General features: G+C 42.1%; 1 pseudogene; it reads right to left on the bottom strand.

Annotated features, from left to right (window-relative positions):
* Positions 1-9,156: 9,156 nt before the first annotated feature.
* On the bottom strand, positions 9,157-9,558 carry LOC150013288 (non-histone chromosomal protein HMG-14 pseudogene; annotated as a pseudogene).
* Positions 9,559-11,732: the final 2,174 nt, after the last annotated feature.

Here is an 11,732-nt window from a genome sequence, read left to right as displayed (position 1 = left end):
CTCTTGTCTCTCTAAACTTAAAACAAAGTAGAGCAACGCTTCATCAACCCCGCATTCCTGCCCAGCTCCTGTCCAGTCTCTCTGCACTTGACACCCTCAGTCTTCTTGAAGGTTTGTCTACATGCGCTGCCTCCACATCCTTCCTCCACTGGTCCCTGCAGATTTGGCCTCCATCCCCATCACACCTCTGAAGTGCATTTTACCAATCTTAGCAGGGACCTCCAATGATATTTTCCATTCCTCCTTATCTTGATTTTCCAGCAGCATTTGGCTTTGCTGACTGATTTCTCCTCCTTGAAACGGCTTCCTTTTAAGTTTCATGATTCCTTATTTACCTGATTTTCCTTTGACTCCTCTGATTGCTCCTCCTTAGACTCCTGCAGGTGTTCTTCTTCCAGGGGCTTCATGTTGATGACCCTCAGGCGCCTTAAGCTCCCTTCTCTCCTAAATGTACACCCTTCCATGAATGATCTCAAATACTCCCATAGTGTACGCTATGACCTGTATGCTAGAGACTCTGAAGGCTTCATGACCAGCTCAGATTTCTCTCCTGAACTGCAGGGAGATTATCCTGCTCCTTCAGGTACCTCCGCCTCAACAGGTCCAAATCTGAATCCTATACTCTTCCTTTTTCAGCATTCCTCTTCTTCCTCTGGTTTTCATTATTGCAGAGAATGGCACCCCTCTCTACCTGGTGGCCCAAGTCAGACACCTGAAAATTATTCTTGACTCCCCCTTCTCTCCTGCACCTCACTCCTATCAGTCATCACGCCCTGCAGCTCTATCTTCTAACCATCTCTCAGATCTGTTCACGCTTCTTCATCCTGATGGCAGATCACCATCATCTCTTGCCCAAATTACATAATACATCAAAGATTACATGAAATCAATCAAAGGGAAACTTGAAGAACAGAGACCAGAAGGAGTAAAGCCTTTTATGACAAGGGCTGCAGAACAAATCAAGCACATCCTTGCTAATTTCAAAAACTACCAGTTCTTTATTGGTGAAAACATGAATCCAAGAGGGGTTTCCTGCTACTGGCCTTGTTCATCTCTTCCCACCACTTATTTATTCACACTGTTGCTAAGCTGACCTTTATTTTCCTCACTTATATATTTTAATTACATAATTTTTGCATCAGAACAATCTTTATAAAAGGTGCCTCTCCTTGACCTTTCTTGTCACATGCTCTCTCTGCATGGCTCCTACCTCATGGTGTTGTAATGGCTGTTTAATTGGCCATCCTTGCCCTAATTATAAGCTCCCGAGAAGGAGCTTGCTTCTTTGTTTAATTTTTTAAATTTTAATTTCATTTTATTGTTACATTCAATGTTATTTTGTATTAGTTTCAGGTACATAGCACAGTGGTTAGACAATGATATGTTTTATACAGTGTTCCCCCAATATTTCCAGTACCCTTTTGGTACCATGCATAGTTATTGCAGTATTATTGACTATATTCCCTAGGCTGTACTTTACATCCCCAGGGCTATTCTGTAACTACCACTCGGTACTTCTCAATCTCTTCACCATTTTCACCAACTGCCCCAAACGCCCACCCCTGTTCAATTTTTTAATCTCTTTCGCAGTGCATGCTTGACTCAGAATAGAATAGAATAGAATAGAACAGAATAGAATAGGTGCTTGGTATGTGTGCATGCACATGTGAATACGTGAATTTCCAAGAACTCTTGGGGGAATTCACAGATAAATATTCAGTGGTGTACATGAGCCAGCCCATGTTGGCTGCTGAGAGCCAAATGTACTTTCAGTGAGTCATGTTTGTAGCTTGAAGACAGTCATGGTGGAGGTATTTACACCATGGAAATTGGTAACCACTACAAATTAGGGATCTCCTCTCCCGCTTATACTGTCCCCACATGTTCACTGCATACATTGTTTAGAATAGCTTCCTAGAGAGGCTTGGAAGTCGTTCATTGTCCTAAGTATGCAATTTGAGAATAATAATAAAAATCAGTTAAATGAACTGTATGGTACTATGTGCCAAACCCCATGTTTAGTGCTTTACATACATAATTGATCTCGTTTAATCTTTGTAACAAAGCTGGCAAAGTAGATATTATTAGGCCACAGTTCAGAAGAGGATACTGAGAGTGGGATTCATTCAATCAGATGGCAGGTAAAGATGGAGTTTGATAGCAGATCCGAGTACTGAGCCAGTGATCTTACCTCTTCTCTCTGACTGGGGCTTTAGTTCCTACTTCTCACGCTCCCTTCTCCAAAGCAGTCCCTGGGTTTTCAGTGAATCTCATAGCCAAACTTTTGTTGACTTAAAAAAACAAAAAACAAAAAACAAAAAAAAACCCACCAAAATAACCAACAATCCATGGGCAATTATCTTTCAATACGGCAACTGAGATCTTGACAGGCATTTCATCTAAGACTGAGAAATAATTGGGTTGTAAGAACCGCGTGTCAGAAACAGAGTGACATTTTGGATTGAGACAGGGATTTTAGTTTCTTGGTGACATAATGATGGCAGTTGTTCTTAAACAGAACTTTCTTGCCCACTGGGCTAATATAGGTCAGTGATGGTTTGTATCCCGGGTTTAAGTGCTTCAGGGAAAGTGCGAGGCCACCATCAGGCATGGAATATGACTGAAACCTTCTCCCAGCATCCCTTCAAGATTATACTGTAACACTTGGTGGTTGCAGAGCACTTTAAATTTGGAATCTAAATAATGCCCGTAAACAAAAGCCTGTCTATCTGCAAGGCTCCCTGAAGAGGGTGATGTGTGAACTGGATGCTTCCAATGGGGCTCCTGTGGTCTCGCAGCTCGGACCATGTCATTGCCTGAAACAGTTCTTTCTAAGAAATTCCATCTGACATCCCCATGCTGGCATCCTTCTGCCTTCCCTCTCCCAACTCTGTTTGTTCTTCAGCGCTTCAGCGCTCCAGGATCCTAAGTGCTTCAGTCTAACTGGCTTGTGTGGCTTGCTTTCTGATGAAGCCTGGAATCCACAGTCAGTCTCTCTAACAGTCCTACTGAGAACACTCAGCTTCCCCTATTTTCCTCTGCGCTGGCTCTACAGGTCACACCTCTTCCTCGGCCTGACAATTTCCACTCTCCTCTGCACAGCGGAGACACTTGTACAACTTTGCCCAGTGAGGATGGCTCCACTGAAAGCTAATTTCTGGCATCTTCTTAGGCTCCCAGAGCTACCCTCTAGGTCTTTTATGGTCTCTGATGTCTTCCTGTTCCACTTCCCTGTTTTTGGCTTTTTCTGACCTCTCCTCTCTCCGTTGTATCCCTCAGTATGCCCTCTTTTCTTTTTTAGAGGCAATAGAGGTCCTTAGAGGGGAACTCCCCCTTTCATTTTTAAACTTGTCTCTGAAAGTATTTCTCTTTCCTTCTTTCTTTTCTTTTAAATGAGCTGCCTTTTTCCCCCGCCACAAAGCTGAGTCCTCCCCCACCATTCAGTTTTTCTGATGGATTAAAAGGCAAACTACTGTGGTCTTCAAGGAATGCTGCCTCACAGAACTTAAAAAGTAATCATGCCCAGTCACCTCCACTAGACATTCTGATTTCCTAGTCAACAGCAGTTTTAAAAAGCCACACCCGTGATATCTTACCTCTCGTGAGGCACTGAATTCCATTCCCCACCTCGCTCTCCACTCTACCCCTTCCCTCCAATCTTCACTGTGCTGCCTTTCCCAGACCTCAGGTTTCAGCCTAAAGGTCACCATCTGTGGGGGGTTGTCGTCTATTCCAGCACCGCATTTGCTTCCTTTATCACACATAACAGAGTTTATGTTGTTTGCTTTCTGTTTTTCCCCCGTTTCTCCACCGCGAGGCTGGAAGCCTCCTGGGGTCAGGACCCTGTCTGTTTACAAGTAGAATCTCACATGCAGGCATTCACGGAGGGCTTGAGGAATTAGAATAATAGATAAGGAATTGCTTCTGATCCCACCTTCTTCCTATGAGAACTTGTTCTGTTGATTTCCTTTTCTTTTGAAGATTTTTATATTTTATCATACTGATCCCTTTCTCTCAGTCTAATAACATACTGAAAACTTCCCAATCAAAAATCAAACATGTATAGAAAACCTCGCTTGGCACCCCTCTTTATTTTAGTTCTGTTTTCCTTCTTCCACAACGAGAGGAAATTTAACCTGAGGGTTAGATAGTTAGGCTGTGAAGCCTCATCGCCTGGGTTCACATCCTGATGTGGCTCCCTACCAGATTTGAGATCTTGGGTAAGTTCCTTCACCTCCTTGTGCCTCGTTTCCCTTATCCGTCAAATGGAAATCATAACAATACTTTCCTCGAGCAGCGGCTATGAGGAAATGGTTCCTGGGTTCTAGAAAGCACTCTGTATATATTAGCCATTATTAATTCAACACTGGATTTCTTAGTCATCTCCATGGATTGTTTCCACCATTTCCAACTTTCTGAACCCCTCAACCCATTAGAAGTTATCATCCCCCTGCAGCATTACTTAATCCTCACTTCACTTGATCTGGCTGAGGCATAGGGCTCCAGTGACCATCTCTTTTATCTCCTCTCTTCCCTCCACCCACCTTCCTACATGCCCCTTCCCAGGTCTCCTTCACTGGTTCCTCCTTCTTTCTTGGCTCAGAGCTTTGTTCTTAGCCCTCTTGTCTCCTCATCCTTTTCATTGACCCTGGGCAGTTTTATCCACTTCCATGGTCTGCAAACAACTTTTTGGTGATGAAAATTCTCAAATCATTATACTTACCCCAGACTGCTGTCTTGAGCTACAGACCAATATTGACAAGTATCCCTGAGACACCTCTGTCTGGATGTCCTGCATGGACATCAGCTTCCACATGTCTAAACCAGACATAATTTCTCAGCAAAATCCCTTTCAATTTCTATCTCAATGAATTACATGCCCCCTGAGAGACGCCTGCTATCTGTACCACAGAGTGAATCCTCTAAATGCTAAACAAATGGCTGCATTCCTTTTGGAAACAAAGTGACAGTGAATGACTGATTAGCTAGAACTCTGCTAAAATTAAGTGTGGTTTGTGCAGTAGAAGAAAAGAGCAGGCTTTGGAATTAAACCGGCAGTAGTTTGAATCTTAGATCTAACCTTAACTAGCTGTGTGACTTAAAACATTTAGGATTTAGGGTGATGTTATTGAAGTGTTTAAAGCATTGGCTTAAAGATCCTGGCTTTGCAATTTGTAAGTTATGTTCTCTTGGGCACACATTTAACCTCCATAGCCTGTTACCTAATTTATAAAATAAGGGTGAGTCTATTTACCTCTTAAGGATTCTATTAAAATTTTAGCACATAGTAAGTGCCAACAAATGGTAATAATTTTTAATATAATACAAAGTCATTATGGGACTTCAAAAGAGAATTTTAATATAAAATATGTAAGTGCTATTTTAAGTTCATTATGTGTTTTATGGAAAGTAATACACTTTTCATTATTTTTGTTTATTCATAATTGGATTGCGCAATTAACAAATTACTCAGGGACCAATTATGCTGGTTGGCATTATCCAAATTTTGCTATTTTTTCCGGCTTAATGAAACTTAATCAGGTGGGCAGGATAATGAAAACAGGAGTTAGGGCCATTAATTATTGCCACTTGTTTTCAGGGTTGACTTGTTCAGGGTTGACTGTGTCAGAGGAAAACAATGACATCCAGATCCTCTGGTTGAGCAGAACCATTTCTGAGTGAGGAGGGCCCTTTGCCACACAGCTCAAAGCTTCAATGAGTAAAGGCACGGTGAGGCTTCCTTGGCCCCTTCCTTCCAGTCCAGGACCCTAAGGCTCTGGGGAAGGGAAGATCTAAGAAGACTCCTAAGGAGAAGAGAATTATTTTTTGTAAGGCCTAGAACTGGCTGGCCTCAGCTCCCCTCTCCATGCCTCCTGTAGGTTTTCCCTGGTTTTGTTTATTTATAAGGGCCAAAGATGAGTGTGGGGGATTAGAGACCCTGATAAGTGGGAGGCAGCCTTTGGCCTATCTGACCACCCAGTGGGGTGGGAGAGAAGGAAGGGAGCACAAGTGATCTGGAAAACGGCCACTTCACATCCGGACTTAACCCCTTTCATTTAACCATCCAATGTTCCAATCTGTACTGACTGTGGTGGCCCAGTTTGGGGCACTTGAGGATGATTCAGAGCTCCTCCTTGGTGATAAGTGAATCAAAAGTGTGTGTGTGTGTGTAGAGGTGTGGGGGAGGGTGCTTGGGCTTTTCCTAGGTCCTTTACCTCCAAGTGTGGGGTCACACTAGTAGGTGATTTTTAGGTGGTCATCATGAGAATGTTATTTACTTTTCAGTTCTCTTGCAGCCCTTCTGATTAGGTCAAGAATAAAGGGGATTCCTTTTGGTACTAGGATGCTTGTTTTTGTTTTTAGATTTTATTTATTCATTTTTAGAGAGAGGGGAAAGGAGGGAGAAAGAGAGGGAGAGAAACAGCCATGTGTGGTTACCTCTTGCACGCCCCCAACTGGGGACCTGACCTGCAACCCAGTCATGGGCCCTGTCTGGGAATCGAACTGGTGACCCTTTGGTTCCCAGGCTGGCGCTCAGTCCACTGAGCCACACCAGCCAGGGCAGGATGCTTTTAATATAACCTTGCTACTCCTCATTAAAAAAATAAAATAAAATGAGTCCATTTAAGGAAAAATGTTAACTCAACAGTTCAAGTTATGACAAAAATCATGGTGTGGGATGCAGCTGACAAGGTAGATTCTTGCCATTTTGGATGTAAGGAATGATTAGGTTAGAGTGCAGGGGGCTAGCTTGAGGTGAGAGAGCTTTCAGATCCCCAAATCCTTGACTCCATTCATGAGGGAGATGAACCTGGGACAGGAGATTACTGTCTCTACTTCCACCAAAACTTCATTATTTCTCCACTTACACTAGCTCTGGTGTGACCTGAGACACCTGACCATGCTCCAGGTCCCCTAGATGGAAAGTCACAGGAATAATGATTATGTGACTTAGCAAAACACTAAATAAACAAGTTCTGCTTGAAGCCAATTTAATAACAAGCTATAAAATAATGAGATGCATGTGTATTATTTGTGGGAGGTTCCCTCCAGACATTGTTCAAATAGTTCCTGTGGTGTTTTTATATATTTAAATATGAAACATGTTGAGAGGAAATACCATGGCAACCCACATAGAAAACCCAAGAAAAAGCAACTCATTCCCGTGGCTTAACTCTGAAATTTATTTTGCTGCCTGCGTTTTTCTCTGTTGAAATGAATGATAATTAATTCAGTTAGATTTAATCAAATACAGGCAGATAATGTTTCTTTTGCACAATGTATGAAAGTGAATTTAGGGGTGAAAGCTTCCAAAGACTAGTTTCCACATAAATGAGAGGCTGAGGCATTGACCTCTGGGCTGGGAGAGTGTTATTGATCCACAATTGATGGGAGGGCACAAATTTTTCACATGGGGATACTGCCTGCTTAATAGCTGTCCCACAAAGAAGATGTCAGCCCTCAGAGTTACTGGGTCATCATCCTGTTTTAGCTCTGCCAGAAGGGCCGAGTAGCTGCCAAGCCCAAGTCTGCCTCTCCCTTCCTGGGTTAGCCGCTCACATGGGATTCCTTAGCCATGGCAGCATCACGTGCGGTGACCATGCCTCATTAGTCAGCTGGTGTGTCAGTATCCGTGAAGTAGTTGTCTCTGCCCTGAGTGCAGGGTGAGCTCTTGGCAGCAATATGGGGAGCCAATTAAAGAGCAGTCTCTCAGGGATGCCAGTCCCAGGGGACCCCAGGGTTTCCTGGGCTGGCTGAGAATGTGCTCTGTCATGCCCAATGAGTTAGTTGGTCATTCTATTGTTGGATGGCTCCCTTTCTGGCTGAGTTGGCTATTTCTTCCCTAATTAAACAGCGTTTTTCCTCTCAGAGGAAAGGAGGAATGGTTACCTATGGGCTAGAAGGAAAGATAGTAGCCTGTTGATATGGGCTTTTTTTTTTTTTAATGTTGAGCAAGTGGTGCATACCTACGATAAGTCCCACTTGGTTGTGATATGTAATTTTTTTTCACACATTGTTGAATTAGATTTGCTAATATTTTGTTGAGGATTTTTGCATGTATGTTCATGAGAGATATTGGTTATAGTTTTCTTTTTAAATCTTTGTCTGGTTTTGATATTAGGGTAATTATGCTTCATAGAATGATTTAGGAAGTACTGTATTTCTTCTCCTTCTATTTTCTAAAAGAGATGGTAGAGAATTGGTATTATCCCTTCCTTAAATGTTTGGAAGAATCAGTGAACCCATGTAAGCCTGATGCTTTCAGTTTTGTTAAGGTTATTAATTACTGATTTAATTTTTAAAATAGATTCAGACCTATCAGATTGTCTATTTTTGTGTGAGTTTTGGCAAATTGTGTCTTTCAAGAAATTGGTCCATTTCATCTAGGTTACCAGATTTGTGGGCATCAATTATTCATAGTATTCCTTTATTATTCTATTTTTCTTTCATAATTGAGATTTCATTGGTTATTTTGAGGATAAGTATGCAGACATTTCTATATGTACACAATTCTTACATAACAAAAACCTAAAAAGTTATGTAGTTGTGATTCTTTTCTAAACAGTTATTCCAGTAACTTTCTAGCTTAACATTTGCAGGCTAATTTTTCTTAATGGTGTATCTAGTACCAATGTCTTCAAATGTTGTTATGTTGTTACATCAAAGTCCCACTGATTCACAATTTAATATCACATACACTACATAATCAAATTTTCAATCTTTCACGGCACATTTTAAAAATTATGGAAACTGGACTATAGCACCAAAGATGGTCCAGAATGCATAAAATTCTGACAGGAGAGCCAAGATCAAGGATTGATTTTCTTTAGGAAACATTTCTACCTAAAACATGGGGATTGAAGTAATTTAAAACGTTCAAGATGTATTAAATGCATGACTGATCCCTAATTGCCATTTAGTATGCTTTTTATTATAGGATACAAAAACCTCCCTCATCTATGGAATGTTAAGCTGACACCCAAGACAATCAAAGCCTCCCATATTCAATATCCCACTATTTTCTTGTTCTACCAAAAAATAATCAACCAGCAAATGATTTCACCTCTTAAAAAAAGACATTTACATCTAAAAATGAGGTACGGTAGAATTCCATCCTTCTTGAAAATGTTTCCAGGGCTACTAAAAAACATGCATTTACAAAATGGTTGATAAAAATATTCCACTGGATTGTACAATAAGGAAAAATATTCCTCCGGATTGTACAAGAAGGGAGACAGGACCACTGATAACACATGATATGATGTTAATCTTTCCTGCTTCATCAGATGCTGGACTCCCCTCATTTTTAGTTTCTCCATTTTCTGTGGGTAGAGATTTAAAGTTTCCTGGTTAGTCACTTTGGCCTGTTTTCCCTTTGTTCCCCTTTTCTCTCTTGTTTGCACTTTTTTTGTCTGCAGATTTATCCTTTCCTGCCACCTTTTTTGGCTTAGTTTCCACTTTTGCAGGAGCAGGTTTAGTTGACAACCTCTCTGATATCCTCTTGGGCTCCTCCTTTACTGCCTCCTTGGCGGAGCTGACTTTCTTCTCAGGCATCATGGCAGCAGGGTGGGCGCATGCTGGGTGCTTGCTGACCATGACACTGAGAGACTTCTCTTAGTGGGGTTGCCTGGCAGCTATTGCTTCTCCCACCACCTGAGCTGCTGGGACCATGACAGGGCCTCCCTTATTATTATTTTAATGTCTGTGAAATGTGTAATGATATCTTCTGATAGTATTAGTAACTTGTATTATCTCTCTTTAATTTTTTATTTTTTAGAATTTTTATATGCTTTATTGATTATGCTGTCACAGTTGTCCCAATTTCTTTTCCCTTTGTTCCCCTCCACCCAGTGACCTTCCTCCCTCCAGTTGTCCCTCCTCCTTAGTCCATGTCCATTGGTTGTGCATATAGTTCTTCTCAACATCTTCCTGTCTATTCCACTCCCTCCTACTATGCTTCTTAATTCCTGTACCATCTCCCTCCCTTTCTCCCCTTCCCCCTCACCCCAAAATGTTCCCCATACCTATAATTCTTTTCCCACTCTCGTTGCCTACTTAGTTTGCCTTTGTTTCAGTTCCCTAGCTTCTGTTGTTGGTTGTTGTGATACAGTTTTCATTTTAATGTTCGTAGTTTTGATCCTCTTTCTCCTAAACAAGTCCCTTTAACATTTCATACAACAGTGGTTTGGATCTGATGAATTCCTTCAGTCTTACTTTGTCCTGGAAGCACTTTCTCTGCCCTTTTATTCTGAGTGAAGCTTCACTGCATAGAGTAATCGTGGCTGTAGGTTTTTGTTTTTCATTACTTTGAATATTTCTTGCCAGTCCCTTCTTGCCTGCAGAGTTTCTTTTGAGAAATCAGCTGATAGTCTTATTGGGACCCCTTTGTATGTAATTCTCTTCTCCCTTGCTACTTTTAAGATTCTCTCTTTATCGTTAATTTTTGACATTTTGATTATAATGTGTCTTGGTATGATTCTCTCTGGGTCCAGTTTTCTTGAACCTCTCTGTGCTTCCTGGACCTGTAAGTCTGTTTCCTTCCCCAAGTTAGGGAAGTTCTGCTTCATTATTTTTTAACATAATTTTTCAAATTCTAGTTCCTCTTCTTCATCTTCTGGCCACCCTATGATTCAGATGTTGGCCCGCTTATAGCTGTCCCATAGGTTTCTGAGCCTCTCCTCATGTTCCTCACTTTTCATTTCCTCTTTCTGCACTGGTTGACTGTTCCTTTCCTATGTTCCGATTTGTTGATTTGATCCCTGGTTTTCTTACCCTCACCACTATTTTTGTATGTGTTTTCATTCATTTCAGCAGGACTAGCCTTCATTCCTTCCCTGTCTTGTTTAAGATCTGCTGTTAGGTCTGTAAGCATTCTTATAACCAAAGCTCTGAACTGTGCCTCAGAAAGATTTCCTATCTGCTGCTTCATTAGATTAGATATTTGCTGTCTGGTCAGCTGTGTCACCAGGATCTCTATCATGATCTGTGTCATCCTGACAGTTTTATGTTTATCTTTGCTTCCTGGGCAGGGCTGTCACACTTCCTAAGCTACAGGGGGTGGAGCCCTGTGCACTCGCCGCTACTGGGTGACTCTTCTCACCACATTGTGGTGTTTTGCTTGGGGGCGGGGGTCCAAGATGGATTCCTGCTGTTTACTCTCTGCTGAGAGACTGGGAGCCTTCTCCTCCATCCCCACACCTTCTGGCCCTCACAGTCTGTGGCAATGGGGGTCTGCCTTCCCCCGCATTGGAGTCATGAGCGGATGGGTTTGGTATGTACCTGGGTATGCTCCCCAGGCACTTAACACCCCTCCTTAAATACAGGTGTCTGTGCTTACTGCTGTCCCACCACTGTCGCTGCAACTGGGCTTTGCCCCTCCTACCTGTCTGGACGAGCAACGCTTCTTTATAACTTCATATGTTTGTGAGCATTTTTAACACCAGTGTTTTGAATTCTGTGTCTGTTAGGTTGTCTATCTCCTCATCCGTTAGGTTGGCTATCTTCTTGTCACTTAGTTCTCCCACTGGAACCTTGATTCATTCCCCCCTTTGGACCATACTTCTCTGTCTCTTCATTCTGACAGGCTCCTGTGTTTGTTTGCCTCCGTGTCCCAGGTAGAGCTGTTGCTCCTGTTATGTTGTTTGGGGTGGAGCCTTAGGGATTCATCAGTACAGGGCGACCTGTTTCACCACATTGTGGCGCTGTCTGTGGGGGAGGGTTCCGAGAGGGAA

The sequence above is a fragment of the Furipterus horrens genome, unplaced genomic scaffold (assembly GCF_987537825.1).
Source record: "Furipterus horrens unplaced genomic scaffold, mFurHor1.1.pri manual_scaffold_4, whole genome shotgun sequence".
In the NCBI taxonomy this organism is placed as follows: domain Eukaryota; kingdom Metazoa; phylum Chordata; class Mammalia; order Chiroptera; family Furipteridae; genus Furipterus; species Furipterus horrens.
This window is presented reverse-complemented; position numbering and strand designations above follow the sequence as displayed.